General features: G+C 37.4%; 1 protein-coding gene across 3 annotated transcripts in view; it reads right to left on the minus strand.

Annotated features, from left to right (window-relative positions):
- Nucleotides 1–26,541, minus strand: part of FKBP5 (FKBP prolyl isomerase 5) — a 119,380-nt gene that overhangs the window by 85,447 nt on the left and 7,392 nt on the right. The window contains exon 3 of one of the 3 annotated variants that reach the window (XM_069564228.1): nt 10,620–10,650. The exons of the other annotated variants lie outside the window; for them this stretch is intronic. The gene's annotated coding sequence lies outside the window, so the exon portion shown is untranslated. The remainder of the gene's footprint in view (nt 1–10,619; nt 10,651–26,541) is intronic. 3 annotated transcript variants of the gene reach the window in all.

Raw genomic sequence — 26,541 nt, forward strand, 5'->3', positions numbered from 1 at the left:
GCATCAGGGTCTTTTCCAATGAGTCAGTTCTTCGCATCAGGGGGCCAAAGAAATGGAGCTTCAGCTTCAGCCTCAGTCCTTCCAATGAATATTCAGGACTGATTTCCTTTAGGACTGACTGGTTTGATCTCCCTGCAGTCCAAGGGGCTCTCAAGACTCTTCTCCAACACCACAGTTCAAAAGCATCAATTCTTTGGCGCTCAGCTTTCTTCACAGTCCAACTCTCACTCCATACATGACCACTGGAAAAACCACAGCTTTGACTGGACAGACCTTTGTCGGCAAAGTAATGTCTCTGCTTTTCAATATGCTACCTAGGTTGGTCATAGCTTTTGTTCCAAGGAGCAAGTGTCTTTTAATTTCATGGCTGCAGCCACCATCTGCAGTGATTCTGAAGCCCAAGAAAAGAAAGTCTGTCACTGTTTCCATAGTTTTTCCATCTATCTGACATGGAGTGATGGGAACAGATGCCATGATCTTCGTTTTTTGAATCTTGAGTTTTAAGCCAACTTCTTCCCTCTCCTCTTTCACTTTCATCAAGAGGCTCTTTAGCTCTTCTTCGCTTTCTGCCATAAGGGTGGTGTCATCTGCATATCTGAGGTTATTGATATTTCTCCTGGCAATCTTGATTGCAGCTGTGCTTCATCCAGCCTGGCATTTATGAGGTACTCTGCATATAAGTTATATAAGCAGGCTTATGGCCCACTTCCTCCATTTCCAAACCCAGCAATATCGTCTTCTCTCTGGTCATCCTTGCTGTCCCCAAATGCAGATGGTGCTATGGTCACCATCTCCCTCTGGCCACAGATGGGAAAGCTTCTCTGCTCTCTTAAGAATCCATGTGATTATGTTGGGCTCACCTAGATAATCTAGGAAAATTTCCCCACCTCAAACCTTTAACCTCGATCATATCTGCAAAGTCCCTTCTACTCTGTTAGGTAACATATTAATAAATTCCAGGAGTTAGGATGTGGGCATCTTTGGAGGGATCCTTATTCTTCTATCTACCTTAGATGCCTAGTCATCCAAACAAGATCCTAAGAATGTCTCCCAAGCCTAGAATTCTGTTGACTTCCACCATCTTACACTCAGTATTCTTTGAACATTCCTTCCTCTCTCTCCATTTATTTATCATCCAGTTGGATTACAATGTTCTAATCTGACAACAGAATTAAATCTAACATTTGATACATCATTATTATAAAAAATTCTGCTCCTCGGAGAAGATGGGACAATGCTGTCCCCGGCATAGGTCCATCTCTGCAGAAGCCATTCCAGGAATACCTGGAGGCCCAGCGGCAGAAGCTTCACCACAGAAGCGAAATGGGCACACCGCAGGGAGAAAACTGGTTGTCCTGGATGTTTGAGAAGTTGGTTGTTGTAATGGTGTGTTACTTCATCCTGTCCATCATTAACTCCATGGCACAAAGTTACGCCAAACGAATCCAGCAGCGGTTGGACCCAAAGGAGAAAACCAAATAAGCAGGAAAAGGTTTTACCTGCAGAAATTAAAATGGAAGGGTTCTGCCTTAAAGTGGGAGGACTCCAGATCAGGAAGGAAAATTCCCTTTTCCAACCTACATCAGTTTTAATTCCCCCCCAATCCCCCGCCCCTGCAAGCAGTTTAATCCACATCTTGCACTGACATACTTTTCCTTTGTTAAGGTAAGGTATCCACCCTCAGTTCAATCCAAGTTGTATTTTATTAGGATGGAATGTGATGTTCAGCAGCAAAGTTAACAGAAACTGGCCTTCTGTTTGTTACTTTCAAAGGCCCACGTGGTACAATTAAAGAATTCCGACCACCGCCCCCCCCAAAAAAAAAATTCCTAAGTATGTTAAATATTTCAAGCTTTTTAGGCTTGTCAAATATGACTTCTTTGTGTTTCTAAGTCATCAAAAGTGTATCTAAGTTATACTAGATTGGATAACAGTCTTGCATGTCTATCATGATAAAATTTACTATGCCACCCTGCCCAGCCCTTCCTCTCCCACCTTCGAAAAACGGCCATTTTATGATGCATTGCACACCCTCTTGGGAAACTGATCTTTCAATTTTGAGACAGTATAAGGAAAATCTTGTTGGTGTCTTACAAATGAGCTGACACCATTTTTTATTCTGTATATTTAGAATGAAGTCATGAAAAAACTTTATAAATACATCTTTGATCATTCCAAAAAAAAAATAAAATAAAATAAAAAAAATAAAAAAATAAAAAATTCTTCAGAATTTCAGAAAGCTCAAATTGGAACATTTATTCAGTTTCTTAATTTTGTAATAAGTTAAAAATTATAAGTAAACTTGATAAACACAGTGCATGTTTTCTCATCTCAAACTTAATCACTGAAAAATTAGTTTAAAAACTGAGTCCCTTATCTGATTCTGAAATTCAAGCAGCTTGCTCTCCCCAAATGGAGAACACACACAAAAAAATTTTTTTAAAGAGTTGACAATAAACTGCATATATTTAAAGAATATACAATTTGTAAGTTTTGACACACATATATGTATTCATAAAGCCATCACTGCAGTCAACATAATGAATGTATTTGTCAGCCACAAATTTTCTTTGTATCTCTTTATGATTCACTTCTCTCTGGCTCACATCAGAGCAATCTCTGATTTGCTTTCCGAACAGTTTGTATTTTATAGAATTTCACATAAACGGAGTGTCTTTTTTCCCCCGAATTCTTTCACTTACTTTGAGAATAAAATACACTGTTGCGTGTTATCAATAGCTCGTCCCTTTTTATTGCTGTGTAGTATTCCATTGCATGAGACAGGGCACCATGTCTGCTGTTGATGCATACTTGGATTGCTTTCAATTTTTGCCTATCACAAATAAAGCTCCTATGAATATCTGGGTACAAATCTTTATGTGGTCATATGCATTCATTTCTCTTAAATAAATGCCTAGGTGTGGAAAAGGCTAAATCACAGAGCAGGTGTATATTTTAGGTCTTTAAGAAAGTGGCAAACTGCTTTCCAAAGCAGATGTACCATTTTGTACAGAAGTATGTAAAGGATTCAGCTGCTCCATGTCCTCACTAACACTACTGTAGGCCTTTTTAACTGAAAACATTCTAACATGTATGTAGTGGTGTCTTACTGTGATTTTAATCTGCATTTTCCTAATGAGTAACAGTGTTGATCAACTTTTCATGGGCTGACTTGCCATCTGTATATCTTCTTTGGTGAACTGTCCAAATCTTTTGCCTATTTTTGACTTAACTTTCTTAAGTCTTGAGAGTTCCTTATATAATCTGAATATAAGTCTTTAATCGGATGTGATCTGTTAATATTTTCTCCCTGTCTGTGACTTGTCCTTTTATTCTCTTAAAGGTGGCTTTCAAAGAGATGTTCTTAATTGATATAGTCCTATTTATCTTTCTTCTTTTATAAATCATGCTTTTGGTATTGTATCTTAAAAATCTTTACCAAACCCAAAATCAAAAATATTTTCTTCTAAAAATTTTATTGAGTTGGGCCTTACATTTAGGTCTACGGTCAATTTTGAATTAACTTTTATATATAAGGTATGGAATAAGGTACAGATTTAGTTTTTTGTATATGAATATCAAGTTGTTCCCCTACCATTTGTTGAAAAGACTAACCATTTTTCTATTTAACTGATTTGGCACTGTACTCAAAAACTGACCATATTTTCTGTTCCATGGGTCTACTTACCTTTACATCAGTATCACTGTCTTCATTATTGTAGCTATAGTAAGTTTTAGAAATCAGATGGTTTTAAGTCCTCTCTATTCTATTCTAAGTGAAGTGAAAGCCACTCAGTCTTGTCTGACTCTTTGCAACCCCATGGACTGTACAGTCCGTGGAATTCTCCAGGCCAGAATACTGGAGTGGGTAGCCTTTCCCTACTCCAGGGACTCTTCCCAACCCAGGTATCAGGCCGAGATCTCCTGCACTGCAGGCAGATTCTTTACCAGCTGAGCCACAAGGGAAACCCTCTTCTATCCTAGGACCTTTGCATTACCATATAAACTTTAAAACCAACTTGACACTCTACACATTGCCAGCTGCATTTCTGATTGAGGTTGCACTGAATCTATGCCTTTAGAGAAAACTGACAATATTGAGCTTCCAATCCTTGAATACAGTATATCTTCATTTATCTGAGTTTTCCTTAATTCCTCTCAGTAATATTTAATAGATTTCAGTGGAGAGATCTTACATATCTTTTAGGAAATTTATCCTTAGGTACTTAGTATTTCAAATTTTACTACAAATGGTATTCTTTCAAAATTTCAACTTCTGGCTGTTTTCTAGTATATAGAAATATAGTTGACTTTTCTGTATTGATCTTGTATCCTGGAATTTTGCTTGTTGGTGTTCAGTTGCTAAGTCATGTCCAACTCTGCAACCCCAAGGATTGTAGCACACCAGGCTCCTCTGCCCTCTACTATCTCCAGGAATTTGCTCAAATTAATATGCATTGAATCGGTGATGCTACCTAACTATCTTATCCTCTGCCTCCTCTTCTCATCCTGCCTTCAACCTTTCCCAGCATCAAAGGTTTTTCCAATGAGTCAGCTCGTCGCATCTCGTGGCCAAAGTACTGGAGTTTCAGCAAGTCCTTCCAATGAATGTTCGGAGTTAATTCAGAACTCTTCGCTATTACTCATCTGTCCTGGATGCCCCTGTACGGCATGGCTCATAACTTCACTGAATTATGCGAGTCTCTTTGCCACAAGGGTGTGATCCATGAAGGGGGCCACTTTGCTAAGTACACTTAATTCTAGTAGCTTTCTTTCTTTTTAAAGAAATCATAGGCAATCATGTTATCTGTGATAAAAAGTTTTACTTCCTCTATTCCAATCTGAATGCCTTTTATTTCTTTTCTTATTTGACTGAACTGGCTATAAGTTCAAGTACAATCCTGAATGGAAGTTGTGACTCACAGTGGACATCATGCCTTGTTCCTAATATTAGAAGGGAAGGATTCAGTCTTTTCAGTGGTAAGTATGTGATTTCAGCTATTAGTTTTTCATGGATGTCCTTTACCAAACTGAGGAAGTTTCTGTCTTTCCCTAATTTGTTGACAGTTTTTAATGATGGATTTTGTTAAATGCTTTTTCTGCATCTATTGAATTGATCACATGGTTTTCCATTTTTACTTTACTGACATGGTACACGATCTTCATTTTGAAATGTCAAGCCAACCTTGAATTCCTGGGACAAATCTCACTTGGTCACTCTTTTTTTAAATCTTTTTATATGTTGTTGGAGTGTATTTGCTAAAATTTTGTTAAGAGTTGTGCAACTGTGTTCATGAAGGATACTGGCCTGTTAACTTTTTCTTGTAGTGTATTTGGTTTTAGTTATCACAACAATACAATTGTTATAGAATAAATTAAGAAAGATTCTCTCCAACTTAATGGAAGAATTTGCATAAATTTTATATTATGACCTCCAAAAATATTTGCTAGAATTCATCAGGGAAGTCATCCGGGCCCAGAGTTTTCTTTAGGGGAATTCAATTTCTTTAACAGACATAAGATGATTCAGGCTACTCATATTTTCCTGAGTGAGCACTGGTATATTGTGTCTTTCAAGAAATTTATCCACTTCATTTAAGTGTCTAATGTACTGACATAAAGTAATTCATATCCTTCTTTTTACATAGCCTTTTAAAGGCTACAATCTCTGCAGCTTTGCTGACTCTTTCATTCCTGATTCTGGTAACTTGTGTCTTCTCTTTTTGCTGATCCAATAGGATAGAGGTTTATCAGTTTTATTGGCCTTCTCAAAGAACCAGCTTTTGATTTCATTAACTTTCTGTTTTTCTGTTTCATGGTTTTGGCTTTGATTTTTAGCTCATTTCTTCTGCTTACTATGGGTCTGATTTTCTCTTCTGGTTTCAAGGTAGAAGCTGAGGACAATGATTTGCTCAACTTGACTCTCTCTAATGTAGGTATTTAGTGAATTTTCCCCTGAGCATTACATTAGCTACATCCCACAAACTTTGATATGTTGTGTTTTCATTCACTACAAAATGCTTTCTAAATTCATCTTTTTTTCCTTTGACTCATGAGCTTCTTAAAAACCAGTTAGTTTCTAAATATTTAGAAGTTTTCCAGATATCTTTCTATTGTTGACTGTAAATTTAATTCCCTTTCAGTTAGATAACATATCTTTTATGATTTAAGTAATTTTAAATTTATTGATACTATTTTATGGACTAAAATGTATTGGTAAATGTTCTTTTGTGCAACTGGACAAAATACGTATTCTGCTTGTATTGGGTAGAATGTCATATAAACGTTAGTTTGGTCAGTTGGTTGATAATAGTTTAACTCTTAAATCATTACTAATATTTTGTCTACTTGTTCAGTTATATGAGATGACGGCTGTTCACTAAACTTATTGTGACCATTTTAAGATGCATGTAAGTCAAACCATATGCTGTACACCTTCAAATAATACAGTGTTAAATATTAGTGAACAAAAATAATGTTTTCGTCCACTAACTCTATCACCTGTGTCATTTTCGGATCTGTTTCTTTTTTTAAATTTTCCTCCTCAAGGACTGCTTCCTTGCAATTCTGATGCTTTTGATTGGAGATCAAATGTGAATTTTACCTTGGTGCTATTTTTTTTTCCCTCTAGTTTTGTTGAGATATAATTGACATCTGGCACTGTATAAGCTGAGGGCTTCCCTGGTAGCTCAGATAGTAAAGAGTCTGCCTGCGGTGCAGGAGAGCAGGGTTCGATCCCTGGGTCGGGAAGATCCCTTGGAGAAGGAAATGGCGACTCGCTCCAGTATTCTTGCCTGGAAAATCCCATGCGTGGAGCAGTTTGGCAGGCTGCCGTCCATGGGGTCACAAAGAGTCGGACACCACTGAGTGACTTCACTTTCACTTTCACTGTATAAGTTGAAGCTATACAGCATATGGTTTGACTTACATACATCATGAAATGATCACAATAATTTTAGTGAACAGCCATCATCTCATACAGATACAAAATTAAATAGAAATTTCCTTGCAATGAGAACTCAGGATTTACTCTCTTAACAACTTTCCTATATAACATAGAGCAGTGTTAATTATATTTATCATGTTATGCATTATATCCTAGTACTTATTTACCTGATAACTGGGAGTTTGTATCTTTTGACTGCCTTCACCCAATTTCCCCTTCTCCTGCCCCTGCCTCTGGTAACCACAAATCTGGTCTCTGTGTCTATGAATTTGTTTTTGAATTATAATTGACCTACAACACTATGTTAGTTCCTGTTAAACAACATAGATTCAGTATTTCTGTACATTTCAAAATGATAATTACAGTAAGTCTAATGATCACCACAGAAAGCCTAGTCACAACAGGTCACCAAAGATATGCATAGTTACTAACTATATTCCCCACACGGTACATTTCAGACCCTTGGCTCTTTTTTTTTTTCCCGCCACCAGAAGTTTGTACTTCATAATTTCTCTGACCTATTTCTTTCTTTCCCTTAGCCCCCTCCCCTCTGGCAATCACCTGTTTGTTCTCTGCTTCTGTTATGTCTGTTCACTGGTTTTGTGTTTTGGATTCCACATGTAAGTGAAATCACACATTATTAATCTTTCTGTCTGACTTAACAACTGTATAAAGATATCACATCTGCGATATCCTTTCCTCTGTTGATGAGTAATTAAGTTGCTCTCATATCTTGACTATTGTAAATAATGCTGCAATGAGCACGTATGGTTGCATATATCTTTTCTAATTAGTATTTTGTTCTCTTTGGATAAATATCCAGGAGTGGAACTGCTAGATCACACAGTGGTTCTACTTTAATTTTTGGAAGAATCTCCACACCATGGCTGTACCAATCCACATTCCCACCAACAATTGCACAAGGGTTCCCTTTTCTCCACATCCTCACCAACACTCGTTGTTATCTTTTGGACAACAGAGTGCTAGTTTTTGTAATAACTATACATTCTGAGCTTTGTTCTGGGGTGCAGTTAAATTACTTGCAAATAGTTTGATCCTTTTTTTTTAAGTGGTGTCAAAAATGACTGATTTTTTTTTATTGGAAGATAATTGCTTTACAATCTTGTGTTGGTTTCTGAGAACTATTTGAGTCAGTCCTAAGGAGGGGGATGAACCTAGAGCCTATTATACAGAGTGAGGCAAGTCAGAAACAGTTTGATCCTTTTGAGGCCTATTTTTAAGCTTTGTTAGAAGGGATGAGAGCAGTCTATGCACCACTACTGGGGCAACACCTTTCTGAGTACACTACCCGACGTCCTGTGACTTAGGAGGTTTATTCCCTTTGGCTGGCGGGAATACATACTACTTTAACCTTGAAAAAGAATCAGGGATTATTCCCTCTACTCTCTTCAGATGGTTCCTGGCTTTAGGTAGCTTCCATACAACATATGCACTGATTATTACTCATCTGAAAGCTTAAGGGGGAACACTCTGCAGACCTTTCAAGTTTCCTTTTTGTGCTCTCTTCTCCAAACTATAGCCTCCTTTACCTCCAGCTCTGTCTCCTCTACTAGAGAGACTGCTGGGCTGAGGCTGGGTTCTCCCTCCTCATGCTGCAGCCTGGAAACTCTCTCCAGGCAGTAAGCTACGATAATTGTAGACTTCATCTGTTTCTGCTTTCTTGGGAATTATCATCCTTTGCTGCCAGTTGTTCAGTGTTTGAAACTTCATATATTTTTTTCTGGGGGTTTTGTTTGTTTGTTATGTGATTATAGCCCAGAGAGTAAATCCAATCTCTGTTATTCTATGTTGGCCAGAAGCACAAGCTCACAAGTGTATTTTTAAGTCAGATAAAGGGAGACACTAGAATTATGAATGGAACTTCAAATGGGAAGAAAGTATTTTATAAAATAAGAATTATTTAGAACTAATTTTTACAGTCTGAAATCTGAAGGATATAGTTTTTCCATAACATTACAAAAGCCAAAACCTATAACTGGCAGTAAGACATCTCTCTACTAAAATGGCAGGTATTTGATTTTAAAACAACTGTCAAAACTATGGCTTTGCAAATATTTCTGAAAACCTGCATAACTTCAGCATCTCATTTTTCTTTAACATATGTAAAAAGTTTAAGCCTTATGAGAATAAAAAACATGATTTTACATTTCTAAATGCAATTAATAAATATAACACAGCTTTAAAAAATCTGGGTTAAAAATCCCCTTCTTTTATTAATTCAACTAAAAAATACAGTGCAAATCATCTTAATATTTCAAAGTCTTAATACTACAAAAAAGTTGGCTTGTGGTTGACACTGGTATTAATAGTTTTTAGCAGGTCTGTAAAAGTTGCTTTTGTTTTGAAACAAACTTCAAACGGACACTTATGATACACAAACCTATCAAGTATTTCCATATACTGAGATTTTAACACTGCTTCAACGGGAAAGCAAGCCCCCAGACTATCTAAAACACACACACTCTGTAGTGGTACTGACAAGCACAGGAAGAGCAGTCTGTCACTGAGTCAGCCAGGCTTGCTTCTCTGTGCACCTATTTAAACTTTTAACCAGCACCATCTGCAGATCTCTACCCTCACCATGATTTCCTAAGAAAACAACATACACAGATGCAAAGAGTTGAAGGAACAAAAGGGCAGAGAAGTCAGTAAAGAGCTCTGCTTGGATGACTGCCCCCTGCCCACTTCTCAAAATCAACTTTCATCAAAGTGACTTATGCAGCTCAGACTGCATTATCTGGCTCCGTGCCCTAATGCTACTCAATCATCATTCATTCCATTCATGGATGGCAATTATACAGACTAGCCAGATTCCAAAAATTCACCTAAATATTTGGAGGAAAGTCTTAGTTAAGGTGAGCGGGGAGGCTTTTAATGGAGAGTGAGGTGGCAAAGAAGAAACTGACGGAAACTCACTGGAGACAGAAAGGCGCATTCACGGAGCCGAGTGTTAAATCTGAGTCTGCCTCATTCTAACCATAACCTTGCGCCCCAGCTCTTCACCTTCATACATTCTGCCTGGAAAGTTAGGTTACTCTGGTTTTTAGCTACAAAGCTAAGAGCTGCCTGTTGAGTTTTTTAAAAAAAAATTATATTAGCCAAACCGTAAACTAAAATTTTTTAAATTATAATATAGTTATATGTTACCGCAAGTTTAGGAAATGAAGGAGGAAAGAAATTACCATAATCCCAACACCCAATTTAGGAGTCCTTTGTTAAAAACAGATTTTTTACAGCAGTTATAGGTTCACAACAAAACTGAACGAAACAGTCAAAACAACCTTGAAAAGAACAAAGTTGGGAGGACTCATACTTCATGGTGCCAAAACTTACTACAACATGACAGGAATCAATATAGTGTGGTACTAAGATGAGGACAGACACATAGATCAGTAGAACAGAATTGAGGGCTGATAAATAAACTCTTACATTTGTGGCCCAGATATCTGAAAAAAGTTCCAAGACAATTCAATAGGAGAAAGACCAGCCTTTTTTCAACAACTGGTGCTGGATCTCAATATGCAAACGATTATGAAGTTGGACACTACTTCACACCACATACAAAAAATTAACTCAAAATGGACCAAAGACTCATCATAAGAGCTAAAACTATCAAACTCTGAAGAAAACACAGGAGTAAAACTTCACTGACCTTGAATTTGGCACTGTTTTCTTATGTGAAACTGAAAGCAAAAAAAAAATAATCAGCCTTCATGAAAATTAAAAACTTTGTGCTACAAAGGACACCATCAGGAAAGTGAAAACACAACAGGATGAAAGAAAAATTTTGCAAATCAAATATCTGATAATGAGATTGTGTCTAGAATATACTAAGAACTCCTTTAACTCAATAATAAAAAATAGCTCAGTTAAAAGAGGGCAAAGGATTCAGACATTTCTTCAGACAAGATTTACAAAGAGCAAATAAGCACACAAAAAGATGCTCAACATCATTAGGCATCAAGGAAATGCAAATCAAAACCACAATGAGATAGCACTCTAAAACCACGAGGATGGCTATTAGCAAAGAGACCGATACCAGCAAGTATCATCAGAGATGTAGAGAAGGTGGAGTACTCATGCACTGCTAGAAGAAACGTAACAGGATGCAGCTGCTGTGGAAAAGAGTCTGGGAGTTCCTCTAAAATTCAGTTATCATTTGATTAACAGTTCCAAGAAAAATGAAAATATGTCCACACAAAAACCTGGACATGAATATTCATAAAAGCTAAGGAGTAGAGACACTCCAAATGTCCATTAGTCGGATATGTCCATTAGATATTAGTCAGAAATGTCCATGAGATAGATAAAAGTCATATATCGATACATTAGAATATTATTCAGTGATGAAAAGCAATGCAGTACTGTAACATGCTACAACATGGATGAACCCTGAAATATTATGCTAAATGAAGGCCAAGCACAAAATGCCGTATCTTATACAATTCCATTTATACAAAATGTCCAGAATAGGCAAATCTATACAGACAGAAAATAGACTGGCGATTTTATCGGGTAATCAGGAAAAGGGGGTGATTGCTAATGGGTATGAGATTTGAGGATGATAAAGTGTTCTGAAGTGGGGTAATGGTAATAGTTGTGTAACTGTGAATATACCAGAAACCACTGACTTGTAGACTTTAAAGGCATAAATATTATGTTATGTGAATTTTACTTCAATAAAGCTATTAGAAGTTTAATCTATTGAGTGGATGAACCATAATTAATTACATCCATTGCTTCCAATTTACCTACTCTATGTAAAACTGCTGTGAACAGTTTTGTGCCTAGGCTTTATCACATAAAATTAGGGGTATGAATTCTGTTTGTAGGAATCTTGGCTTGACAACAGAGCAGCAAGTCAGTTAATTTCTTTGTGCCTCAATTTCCCCATACGTGACGTGAGATTACTAGCATCAATACCTCTTTGGATTCTGAGAAATAAAGTAATGTGTGTAAAGGGCTTTACATGGTGCCTGTCACACAGCAAACTTTCAACATTAGTGGTAGAGGTAGCTATTGTAATTGTTATTCTAGTCTGCATTATTTTCTAAAGATGATTTCCAGAAGGGGTATCATCAACTCAAAAAAAACCCATGGACATTTATGTCTGAATACATCCTGCCAAACTACACATATCAAAAGGGGTGCACTAATTTTTGGCAGTAGTAACTCTATGAGAGAATCAGAGTAACCACGCCATCATCAATATTATCTTATAATAAATTTGTTTTCTTAATAGGCATCTCACTGTAACTGTTCATTTGTGCTGCTTTTGAAACCCAACAGTTTTTCTAATTATCATAAAAATCCTACATACCCTGAGCATCTACTTAATGTGAAATCTGTGTAAGACACTATACTGGGGGCTAAACAGAAACTAAAAATGAGTCAAGCAGAGGATTCTGTGTGAGGTAAGTCAGAGAAGCATTTTAACTCAGGATAATTATGATTAAGTATAACAAAGCTACAAAGTATTTATGAGGGCAGGTTTATAAAGGGGAGAAAAGATGGCAGTGTTTCAGCTGATTCTTGAAGGATGGGCAAAATTTCAACTGGCAAGGGTCTGGCAAGAGTGAAATCAAATCAAGGCTGGTAAAAGAACACAGCACACTGCAAGACTCTGCGACTAGAGTCCAAAGTGGCCGGGGAGGGGACGGTGGGAGAACAAGGCACAGGGTGCTCTGGGAGCACAGAGAGGTCCCTCTGAAACAGAGCCACAACCACGTGAGCTGAGGGTGAGAGCGTCTCCCAGGACAGTCGGCGTGCAGAAGAGCACGGAGACACAAAGCACTGTGACCCATGCAGCGAACTGCACGTAACCCAATTTGGCTAACGTGGAGGGTACTTTTGGGAAGGAAGCAGATGATGCTAAATGGGCAGAGGCCTGACTGTGAAGGACCTTGTGTGCCAGAAGCAAGCATTTGGACTTTTATTCCAAAGCAACTAGAGAAGTGAAGCATTTTTAAGAAAAGAAGTGACAATCAGACTGACTTAGAAAATGAACTCTGGTAATACTCCCCACGGCTTCCCATCTCACACAGAATAGAGCCAAATCCTTCTTATGCTTGAAACTCTTCATGTACACTATCGATGCTATCTATAAGACAGGTAACTAATGAGAACCTACTGCATGGCACAGGGAACTCTACTCAGCACTCTGTGGTGACCTAAATGGGAAGGAGATGTGAAAAGGGGGGCACGTGCATATGCGTAGCTGATTAACTTTGCTGCACAGCAGAAACTAACACAGCACTGTCAAGCAGCTAAACGGCAATCAAGGTTTTTAAAAATAGTAAGAATTAAGGGGGAAAACCCCATGCTGGCCGGTGGCTATCTCTGAAATTATTTCCTGTTGCTCCTCCTCTCACTCTGCCTGCGTGACTCTGGCCCCCTTGCTGTACCTTCAATACGCCACTCCTCAGGGTTTCTGCACTTGCTGTCCCCTCCACCTGAAACTCTTGTCCCAAATCAGCTTCCTCACTGGTCTCTGGTTTGCTTCCTCACTTCTAGCAGGTCTCTGTTCAAACACTTTCTTATCAGGCAGACCCTCCCTATTACCCAATATAAAAGAGCAAGAAACGACGACAATCAATCCTACCGTCATTTTCCTCTACTTACCACCTGGCACACCTATTTATCTGAAAATTTCCAGTCTCTCATTACTAGAATGTAAGTTCCAGGATGGATCCTCTTAATTACCCTGATATACGAACTATTATTAGCATGTCCAGATGGTGAAATTCAGGGGCATAATACTGCTCATGTGCAGTGGAACCAGGCAGAATGACTCCTGAGCCTGCATTTGAACCATTTCACCTACTGACTCTGGTGAAGTCACAGGGCCCTGGCTTTGACTCTAGATTATTTCCTGTGACGAGGCTCCATCCTGACAAGCACAACAGTACACTCTAAATTCACACTATGTTCTTCCAAAAAAATTTAAAAAAACACCTCATTCTTATCATTTGTTATTAGCTGAGTTTCCAAAGCCAAGAAACATTTTTTAAATGATCACTTAAAATGCACAAGGTATCTGGACTTGTATCTAGTCGATAATAAGCTGGCTTTTTTTTTCTTGTGTTGGACCCGCAAATATTAAAACAAAATGAAAAGATTTTATGAAACTACACAAAAAAGGAACATAGCACATGACACCAAAACTACTTTTCCAAGACCTTTTTTCAAGTGTAATAGTCAACTTCAGGAATAAAACTAACTCCAACTTTAAAATACACACAACAAAATTTTCTGAGGTATTACACCAAAGAAGAACATGGCAGCTACCTGGAAAACATCCAGTAAATACAATATCATATGTAGAGAAAAAGAATGAAGGTGAGGGACTCCCCAGGTAGCCCAGTGGTAAGACTCTACGTTTCCAATGCAGGGGCTGGGGTTTGATCCCTGCTCTGGGAACTTAGATCCCACGTGGCTTGTAATGCAGCCAAAAAATTAATTAATTAAATTTTTAAAAAAGGCCATTAAAAAAAAACGAAGGTGAGTTCCCAATAAGATTTATCCTGATTCTTTTCCTGTTTCTCAGATTACTGACTTCTTTTCTTGATTGCTCTTTTCATCCCATCTCCTATTACTGCAAGTTGTTTAGTTACTAAGTCGCGTCCAACTCTTTTGCAATCCCTGGACTGTAGACCAGCAGGCTCCTCTGTCCATGGGATCTCCCAGGCAAGAATAAGAGAGTAGGTTGCCATTTCCTTCTCCAGGGGATCTTCCCCATCCAGGGATCGAACCCACGTCTCCTGCATTGTCAGGCGGATGCTTCACCACTGAGCCATCTGGGAAGCCCATCACTGCAAGCACCTCTTTTCAAAATGTAGTTTTCAATCAACAGCTTTTCCCCTGTCAACCACTTCATCCCAGAACTCATCCACTCTTAATTTCAACTTTACCTACAGATAACTTCCAGATCTAGTTAATTTCTCCCTCTTCCCTTCTCCAGTTTTTTAATCTCTCCGCTTAGATACTTAAGCGGAGAAGGCAATGGCACCCCACTCCAGTACTCTTGCCTGGAAAACCCCATGGACGGAGGAGCCTGGTAGGCTGTAGTCCATGGGGTCACGAAGAGTTGGACACTTACTGAGTGACTTCACTTTCACTTTTCACTTTCATGCATTGGAGAAGGAAATGGCGACCCACTCCAGTGTTCCTGCCTGGAGAATCCCAGGGACGGGGGAGCCTGGTGGGCTGCTGTCTATGGGGTCGCACAGAGTCAGACACGACTGAAGTGACTTAGCAGCAGCAGCAGCAGATACTTAAGAACCCTTTTATAGCCCTACTTTTATCTTTTAAAAAAGAAAATCAACTTTTTCAAACTTGGCCCCTTCTGTATTGACTTCATCATCTGCGTTGTCTGGCTGTTCTTCCACAACTTCAAATGCTTCACTTTTCTCCACTGAATCAACAGGACCCGCCAACTGCACATTGCTTCCTACTCTCTTAGCTTTTCAATCCCACAGCTATCACCACATTCTGGGTTTTCTTCCTTTCCTTCCTGAGTCACCACAGCCCTCCAGCCTACTCACTCCCTTCTATTCATTCGGTACATACCACCAGTAAACCTCTCTCATACAGTACACACCCCAGTTCAAGGACTTAAAATAGTTCCTGAGAACAATGAAACCAAACTTCTCAAACCAATACTCAGGGCTTTCCATCCTTTCAGACGGTCACTTGTAAATGTTGAGCTTAAACAACCCAAGGAAGCAAAACCTTAAAACCAACATTTTGATCTTTCACATCTGGATCAGTGTAATGTATACTCTAAGTCTGTAGAAACTATAGGCTACCATCTTCCACTTGACTTCAACTACTTATGCCAGGCAATGGGGATATTTGATTTAATCCATCTTCTGAACCACTCAAATTACCAGAAGGAGGATTCATTTTCAAAAGTTGAACTCTTCTAGCCCACAGAATGAAAGCTTGTAGTTATTAGAAAATAACAACTCATGTCCTTAATGAGTGCAAAGCAGTATGCTATCTTTAAGGGGGAATTTTCCAACATCTATAAGAAGTGGTAAGAACACACAGAAGAACTATACAAAAAAGATTTTCATGACCCAGATAACCACGATGGTGTGATCACTCACCTAGAGCTAGACATCCTGGAATGTGAAGTCAAGCAGGCCTTAGGAAGCATTGCTACGAACAAAACTCATGGAGGTGATGGAATTCCAGTCAAGCTGTTTCAAATCCTAAAAGATGATGCTGTGAAAGTGTTGCACTCAATATGCCAGCAAATTTGGAAAACTCAGCAGTGGCCACAGGACTGGAAAAGGTCAGTTTTGATTCCAATCTCAAAAAAAAGGCAATGCTAAAGAATGTTCAAACTACCGCACAATTGCACTCATCTCACACGCTAACAAAGTAATGCTCAAAATTCTTCAAGCCAGGCTTCAGCAGTATGTGAACCATGAACTTCCAGATGTTTAAGCTGGATTTAGAAAAGGCAGGGGAACCAGAGATCAAATTGCCAAGATCCACTGGATCATCAAAAAAAGCAAGAAAGTTCCAGAAAAACATCTACTTCTGCTTTATTGACTACACCAAAGCCTTTGACTGTGTGGATCACAATAAACTGTGATCCTTGAAGAGATGGGAATACCAGACCACCTGACCTGCCTCCTGAGAAATCTGTATGCAGGTCAAGAAGCAACACTTATAACTGGACATGGAACAACACACTGGTTCCAAATAGGAAAAGGAGTACGTCAAGACTGTATATTGTCACCCTGCTTATTTAACTTACATGCAGAGTACATCATGCAAAATGCTGGGCTGGATGAAGCACAAGCTGGAATCAAGATTGCTAGGAGAAATATCAATAACCTCAGGTATGCAGATGACACCACCCTTATGGCAGAAAGTGAAGAACTAAAGAGCCTCTTGATGAAAGTGAAAGAGGAAAGTGAAAAAGTAGTCTTAATGGTGATGACCCAGACAGATGTTATGGGGAGGGAGGTGGGAGGGGGGTTCAAGTTTGGGAACGCATGTACACCCGTGGTGGATTCATGTCAACGTATGGCAAAACCAATACAGTATTGTGAAGTAAAATAAAGTAAAAGTAAAAATTTTTAAAAAAAGAAAAAGAAAAGAAAAAGTAGTCTTAAAACTCAACATTCAGAAAACTAAGATCATGGCATCTGGTCCCCATCACTTCATGGCAAATAGATGGAGAAACAATGGAAACAGTGACAGACTTTATTTCTTGGGCTCCAGAATGACTACAAATGGTGACTGTAGCCATGAAATTAAAAGACGCTTGCTCCTTGGAAGAAAGTTACGACCAACCTAGACAGCACATTAAAAAGCAGAGGCATTACTCTGCCAACAAAGGTCCGTCAAGTCAAAGCTATGGTTTTTCCAGTAGTCATGTATGGATGTGAGAGCTGGACTGTGAAGAAAGCTGAGTGCCGAAGAACTGATGTTTTTGAACTGTGGTGTTGAAGAAGACTCTTTGAGAGTCCCTTGAACTGCAAGGAGATCAAACCAGTCAAAGGAAACCAGTCCTGAATATTCGTTGGAAGGACTAATGATGAAGCTGAAACTCCAATACTTTGGCCACCTGATGTGAAAAACTGACTCATTGGAAAAGACCCTGATGCTGGGAAAGACTGCAGGTGGGAGGAGAGAGTGACGACTGAGATTAAGATGGCTGGATGGCATCACTGACTCAATGGACATGAGTTTGAGCAAGTTCCAGGAGTTGGTGATGGACAGGGAAGTCTGGTGTGCTCGAGTCCATGGGGTCGCAAAGAGTTGGACATGACTGAGCGACTGAACTGATAAAAAGTGTAAGTGCAAATATCCTTTATCCCTCCAGTAGCACTTCCAGGAAATATCCTGTAGATAGTCTCACAGAAGAAAGCAAAATTATATGTGGAAGGTTATTAAACACAATATTGGTGAAATGGTTAAAAAAAAAAAAAGTGGGCACACTACTTCCTTGACTATTATTATACATCCCCACAGTGGAATATTATGCAGCAATTAAAAATAAAGAAGCAGTTACAAAGACTTCCCCAGTGGTCCAGTGGCTAGGATTCTGCACTCCCTGTGTAGGGGGCCCGGATCCAGTCTCTGGTCAGGGAACTGGATACCACATGCTGCAACTAGGAGCTTGCATGCTGCAACTAAAGACGTCACAACTAACACCCACCGCAGTCAAATAAATAAATAATTTTTAAAAAATTCTTTTTAAATGGAGCTGTTACATATGAGTTGATATGGAAAGACGTTTAAGAAGGGGAAAAGCAAGTTATACAACAATGTAGACTATTATTTTATTTGTATAAAGAAAATGTACATATATTTGTAAATGTAAGAAAATATCTAGGAAAAAAATACCAGTCATCAACAGTAGCATATTCTGGAGAATGGGATTCAGAGAAAGAAACAAGGGAGTTTTACTTTTTGTACGGGGTGTGTGTGTGCGCGCGCACATACATTATCTTTTTTAAAAAATCATCTTAGCTTTCATTTTTAAAACAGGACTAAGCACAGCAAAGACTCTAACTCTGGATGAATGTAATTGAACTTGATTACCTACATTGCAGGAAATATGAGCTACCCAAAGTGCTTAATGAGAAACTCATCCATTCATTCAACAATTATTTATGGAACACTAACTACATGTCAGGCACTGTACGTGATGATACTGACATAATGGTGAACAAGAAGGACCTCATCCTTGCTCCATTTTTCCTGCTTGCCTAGTAAGAACCACTGACTTTCAGGTTTGTGTTCTCATTGTGTCTATTGTACCTACAGATTCCCATAAAATAGATACAAATTAATAGGATAATTACATCAAACAAAAACAAGGGCTTTCAAGATTAACTCCTATCTCCTTCACAATTAACTGAAAAAGTTATCAGAGACACACTTTGTGAAAGAACAATTCAACAAGAACCATTTCAAATAAAATTTTAAAAGTAACTTAGATGGTAAATGAAATTTAAGGGAAATTAGCTAAGAAAATTCAAAAGGGAAGAAACATAGGAAATTTTTTCTTTTCTGTATGGATTTATATATACTCACTAAATTCTTCTACAATAAACATGTACTATACAATAAGGAGAAAGTAAGAGCTGTTCTTGAAAAGAACCCTTTGTTACAAAAACAGATCAACTACTGCCTAAAGTCCACCCGTCTAACTCATTATACCATTATGGTCTGCCCTGGTCGAGACTCTCTGTTTTGTCAGCCTAGAGGCCATTCCACCCTCTACTGCAAACAGCATTCTGGGACTTTCCACTAGGGAATGACGGCTCCTCACCCCTGGGGGTAGGCCCATCCCTAGTCCCACCAGTCAGCTCCTTCTAGCCCCTGGCCATCCCAATGGTTCAGAGGCAGAAACATGACAGATCCAAATCCAATCAATTCTGAAAAAGGCTAATTTTAACGAGGCTATTAAAATGATAATTGCTGACATATAATACAGCTAAATTTCCTAGAAGAACTTTATAATAAGTAGAATTCTCATTTAATGTGGTCCCTGAATATTTTGAGTGACTATAACTTCAAATCACAAAACTGGAGTGAAAGAATCATAACCGACCTCTTTTGTTGAAATAGAACAACAACAACAAAAAAAAACGACGACACAGTATTAGAAAATTCCCATTTCTAAGAAGTGACTAAAACTTCATGCTGTTTCAAACAAGAAGAATGTTGAAACCATATAGATCACATCCTGTTAAAACAGCTAAGTATAGAAACAGTAAGAAAATAGGTTACCCAGCATATACGTTAATCATGTCCTGTGACAGAAATCTTCTAAACCACTTCAAAAACAAAGACCCCAACTTTAGTATTTCCTGAGGCACCTAAAATGCCACAATACCTAAAACAAACAAACAAAACCCAAACACTTGAAATGTATAATAAACATTTTTCTAATAATTTTTTTAATTTTAAATACTTTTTATCAGTTAACAATTTTCTTTTCAAAACTAAGAAAACTATAGAGTACACTAATAAATTACAAGGGAATAAACTTCAACCCAATATGAGAAAATAAAACTTAACCATTAGAATTTCCTAAGAGTGAAATGGACTATCTTATAAAACAGGGACCTCTCCTTCCCTGGAACTAAAACTAAAACCAACACTCTGTAATTCTCTGAAAATAAGACATCCTTGAAGAATTTGACTGCTGTGCCAGCTGTTTTATTTCTTGAGAGTATAGCTGAACACATATAATAATCCGTTGCATTTTTTTCTAGCATTGCACAATTTTCCTGGCACACAATGTGCATACTGTATTTATTATCATATTTAAGCATCTGACAGCATTGTAAGAATCCATAGTATTATTCTCTAACTAAATGCACACATAATTTTTTAGTCTTCAAACAGCCATGGATTTCAGTAAAGTATCCTATACATTCTTTCCACAAAGTTTAAATACATTTCCTGAACTTTCAGCTTTCAGTTTCCTGTTCGTCAATGGCTACAATTCTAGAGGCAATATATAAACACACCCTAGCCATGGTATTTCCACTTTTGACAAAAGTGGATGTAAACTTAGTATGACCAAATATAACTACAGTGCATATGAATGGTATATGACAGCTAACACAGCAATAGCAGTAATTAGTTAAGGTATAAAAATGGAAATATAAATATATTCCTTATGAAGAATTCACATAACAACCTCTTTTTTAACTTAGAACTCAGAAAAGGTTTCTCTCTCATTAAAAACTAATAAGCTTTCTTTATTAGACAATAATGATGAAACCCATCCTGTTCCCTTTTTTCTCTTGCTTGCCAGGAGGCTCAGAGCTAAATTCAACATTTAAATACAGAAAATATCTTGCCTCAGATTACTGGTTTAGAGATTTCTTTCCACTCTCATCCTGCTCATTATTTCTCAAGTATTTTATGCTTGAATTCTGATTTTTAATAGTGCTTGCCTTTTAATTTTAATTACAAGATATCAAATCTTTTCAATGAATATAGAAGAAACTTAATTTAAAAGACATATCTTTATATCACTGAATAATCTGTTAATCCAATTCACAAAAAATGTAGGTCCTAAAATGTATCTTTACTTTCCCCTTTAAAGTTGTTTCACACATTTCATGATTCATTTTTTAAAAAGTCATTGGTGAGTTCTCAAAATAAAAGACTGATAAAATGACACAAGGATCAAAACAAATTACTAAATTAGGGACACTAGATTAGGAGAATTATTAATTTTTAAATGTTTTCAATTTTCTAACAAAATTGGTCTGGCAAAGCTAGATAACTGTCATAAAAAAATTAACTCACATAAACTACTAAAATTTTGTTTACTGCTATCAGCATTTCAGATGCAAAATAGACAACAGGTATAAAAATACTTACTTAGGAATCTTAAAGAGGAAAACTCAGTCACACTTGTTTAGCAGCTATAGACACACAAACACGAAAATATTCAGCACATGGTAATACCAAATAGTTTATTAAAGGAGATATTAATAAAATGAACAAAAACAATATGAAGATGAACTATAACCCAAACTGACAAATTTAACCAAAAACTAAACAAAAATATACCATGAGTTGAACAGAAAATCTAAAGTCATATTAAAAATGAAAAAAGAAATAAATTCATTTTGTAACAAAGACTACAGTCTATAAGAATGTATAATATTAAAGCTCTCCACTTACAGAAGCCACAAATAAAAAATGGAAAATAATAAATGGAGTAAGCAAGACAGCCAAATAATTTATATAAAGGTTAAAAAAAAACAATTTTTCCTTTCTCTCTCATCATACGAGAACTGGCAGGCTTACACCCAAAGCAAAATTATATTAACATATACAATATTTCTGCTATATATTACATACATAATACAGTATTATACACAGTGCACATATTATAATTATACACAATATAATTTATATAGTACTATTATATATATATAAATATATTCTATAATATATATATAAAAGCCTTTGCTTCTATATACATATTTATATGTATATAGAAGCAAAGGCTGGAAACCACTCATAAAATATAATTTAACAAATTTCTTTAAAACAATAAAACAGTTTACAAGAAAAAAATTTAAAAACAGAAAACAAATTCCTATAATTTGAAGAAAGAGGCTAAGAGAAACTTACACACATACATAGCTATCAAAAAAATCTAAAATTTAATTTTGAAGTATTTATCTTTCCTCCTATTAGCATAAATAGAAGTTATAATTTGCTATAAAGAATAATCATCTATATAAAACAAGTTGCAGATCATAAGAGAAAAAAATCCTCAGAAAAATGAAGATAGGAAAAAGAAACTAAAGCATAGACAATACAACTAAGGGATCTGATACAAAGCACTGAGGACACGGACAGTTCTTCTTTGTGTACGATACATTTCAGCTTCACGATGTTTGAAAATGATAAAGAAAAATAAGTATTTCAGTAAAAATGAATCTGGCTGGAAGACTTTTTTTTTTTTTTAAGGGATATGGCAGGATGAGCAGAGACGTCTGGGGCATCTTTATGTAACCCATGACACTTATTCTTTCTTTCATCTTGGGGAAGAATACAGAACATGAAAATATTACCAGCTGTGAAATAATTTTATGATAAAATTATGCTTAAAGTGACTAAAAAAGTATTTGCACATCACACAAGTTTTCAAAACACAAGAGGAGCATCTTGCCGAAGTTAAAACAAGACACTGCAAGAGCAGAAAAGTGGTGTGACAGTGATTTGGAGATTAGGAACTGACATTACTGAGAAAAAATTACGTGCTCTGTAAAAAGTGAAGGAAGCATTTATTGAGCAACTAGAGTATCCAGACACTATATAAAGATTAGGGCTTTATAGAATATAGTCTGTCAGATCACATCTAGGTAGGAAAACGATCTGGAAGAGTACAGTGCTTAAGTAAGTTTCTCACCTTGACGTGTGGCATACAATAAAATGTAAGAGACTGACTGAAGATGATGTAAGCTCAGAGACAACCGTCTGAGCTGAAGTACAGGTTTGGGGGCTGTGAGGTCAAAGTACAGTAGTTCCCAACATTTCATGCTAACCTTATGGGCCCATCAATCACTCTATAAAAGAACCTGTGTTCCACCATGATAGGAACAAAATGTCCACTTTTTTTGAGAATGTTATTTATAATACTATTTATAATTTAAAACTTTAAAAATAAAAGAAATCCTTTTCTTTCTAAAGCACACTTTGGAGTTTGGTTTTAAACATTAAGAATAGTAATGCTAATCTAAGAAGTATAATCACAGGCTTCTCATTAAGAATAGAGTGAATTATTATCACATTATTCCTAGTAGTAAAATTATTCTTACCTTGGGGTCTGATAGTTGTTAGTAGAAATATTATTAGTGATACTACTCTAACTCCCACCCAGATTGTTAAGAATTATACTAGGATAACAGTTAAAAAAAAAAAACAGCCCTTGTTTAGCTCTGAAAGGTATAGGCTGCTAATTATTAGTTGTGGGTCTTCACGTAACTTCCTCTGGACCTCAATGTCCTCATTTGTAAAATAAGACTGCTGGACTAGAGAATATTTCCCCAGTTTCCTCACCGTTTTGCCCTATCCCTTTCTACCTTGTGACTTTGGTGATTTAGGATCTCTACTGGGATTTTTGAGGGCAGAGTGGAAAACAGCAGAAATCCACTAAACTTTGAAGAAAAGGAATAAGCATTATGTAAACAAATAGAATAAGGAGAGAAATAGGGAAACGTTAGCCAAAATACACGTTTACAGAAAGAAACGAATAGATTAAAGTGCCATAATGGTTCAAAGTAGAGGATCATGAACTTCATTGTCAAAATTAGTATGAATAGCAGTTTCAGTTATACTGAAATCAGGAAAGACAGTGGAGAAACGCAAGAGACACAGACTTAGAAATGTTATTCATAGCACACAAGAATGCTTTACAAATAACCCCCAAAATCTTCCCAAGTTCCCCCAAAATATATGGAGATGACGTCACACTCCCTGGCTTAATCACTCATAATTCTGCCCCAACACAATCCCCCACTATTTTCCACAGGTTATTCCCTTGAATCCATTTGGCTTCATCATTTCAAACAAACCTACGATACCTCCCCTTCGTTATCATTCAATGTTCTACCTGAAATGCATTCTCCCTCTCTCAATTTTTAGCAACAATTTATCATGGTCTAACTACATGGCTTGTTTCTGATTTTTTGGGGTTGTGCTGGGTCTTCTAACCACTTTTGAGGCACTGTTCTAAGCACTTGGCATGTATTAACTCAATTCTCTCAACAACCCTAGGAAGGAGGTCAAGTAACTTGCTGAAGATTACAGAGCAGCAGAGTCAGGATTCTAACACAGGCAGTCTAGCTCCAAGGAGCCTATCCTCTTAACCTGCTAACTAGTCCTACAAAGCTCAGGTGGAGTTCTGTCACCTTCCTGAAATTCTCATCTGCTTAGCAATTACTCCTGCCTCACAAGTTCTTAAGTACACCACTCATTTGTCACTTACCACAGGACTTGGGTTGTTACTTACCTTTCATGTACATGCTCTATCTTGTCTAAGGACAGGATCTTATTTATTCTGTAACAACACTACTTAGAACCTAACAGAACTTATTATCCAAACACAAAACTGCTTATTAATGAAACTATAATTGTATTTAATATTTACTGAAGACATATGCCAGGTTCTAGGCTAAGTACTTTGTATGTATTGTCTCATTTAAACCTCACAACCCTTAGGTAGGTATTAATACTGCATGCACCTCCCAATATTATAGATGTGGAAACTGAGGCTCAGAGAAAAACTATGTACCTTGTCCCATATCACAAAGTGGCGGTGATGGTCTTACCTAAGGTCTAACCAGACTCTTTACTCTCCACCCAACCACAAAACACCCTGAAGACAAAATCAGTCCTAACAACTCAACTCTCACTTACTCTGCAGCACTATTCTGAACACCAAGCATTCAGGGTTAAGAGGCACAGCTTCTCATAGCCCACGAGGGCCTCAAGACCACATTCTGATGCCACAGGCAGAGCTGCCATCCCCAAAACTTTAGGAAGACTTTAACTTATATTTTATTTTATTTTTTTTTAACTTATATTTTAAACCAAAATAATCCTTGGAAACTCTTCCATCCCATTCCTTCTCCCTTCAGGCTTCTCAACTCCCCATACCCTAGGACTTATCTCTAGTTTCTGTACTATAGAGAAGGATCCCACTAATCCTAACAACTGTAACTTGCCCAAGATTATGTAGCAATACTCCTCCTCATCAAAGGTCTAGCCCCACCATACTAGCCTTCCTATAAATGGTGTAATTTTCTCCTCCATTTTCCACTCTTAATAACCATTAATTTCTCAGAATCCCTGTATTATTCCTACTTCCCACAGAAGAAAATAATCAGATATACTGGATTATCTAAAACAGTATCAAATTTTATTCTCTTATCCCCGAGTCAGTAATGTAAAATTGCATCTTGATTTCCACCAGGAGGAAATTCAAACAATTCCCAGAAGAGCAGAAAGATCTCCATAAGCTGACCAAAGGCAAGCCAAGTTGATAAGCTACAATCCATCTGGAAAGGACTCAGGCCCAAGACCACTGGAGGCTGCCTACTGCTCATGCGAAGTACAACAGGCATCCCTTACCTTCCTATTTTTATTTTACATCCTCTCAACTAACCTCAGGTTCCTATCTTTCTGACAAACCTCAAGTCTAGGAGCCTGTAAAGCAAAGGGAAAGTAATAAGATAAGACTGTCAAGTCACTTTTGGCATAATGGCTTTTTGATGAGAACTATCTTGGACAGGAAATTTGCCACAAGGAATAGGAGAAGAGTTTTCAGGTAAACCAACAGATCCCTTATTTTTACCACAGAAGCACAAGACGTCCTGAAAACATGTTACATACACTTAGTATCTCCCCCACTGCAAAGCACCTGCAGATACTCTGGACTAGGAGCTCACTTGGGCCATTTCTGTGGTCTAAGAAAGTCTGCCGCCTATACCCCTGCCGGCCATCATTCACCAGGTTGAGTGGTTTGGAAATCATGTACGTCACCTTGGTTCAAATATAATGATTTCCTAGGCCTTAAAAATTATGTGTTTGCTTATAAGACTGAAGCCTTCTCTGAAAGGGAAGAAAATGCCCTATTTTACTTTAGAAATATATCTTAATTTTGATATACATCAAGTTCATTATAGATTAAGGATAACTTCCTGCTAACATATTATGCAAATTAGGACAATTAGAGTGGAAATGAAAAGGATAAAAAAACATAAATTTAGAAACAAAGTGATTTAGTGACTCATTGAGCTTAAGTAAAGGAAGAGTAAGGAAAAAGAAAAAAAAAAAAATGACCAGTAAGAGTAACAGTGTCACGAACAGCTAAAGAGGAAAGTCAAGAAAGGGTTTTGACTGGGGGCGGACTGAGCGGGTGTTGGTGCGCTGTTGCTACAGAGATGGTATTTAAACATACTTAGTTTCAAGACACAGGTGAAAATTTGGGCCTCAGTTTTGGAAGGCCTCAAGAAGATATACATTTGGAGCCTAAAAAAGCACAGCAATGACATAGTTTTTAGAGA

The sequence above is a fragment of the Ovis canadensis genome, chromosome 20 (genome assembly GCF_042477335.2).
Source record: "Ovis canadensis isolate MfBH-ARS-UI-01 breed Bighorn chromosome 20, ARS-UI_OviCan_v2, whole genome shotgun sequence".
In the NCBI taxonomy this organism is placed as follows: Eukaryota; Metazoa; Chordata; class Mammalia; order Artiodactyla; family Bovidae; genus Ovis; species Ovis canadensis.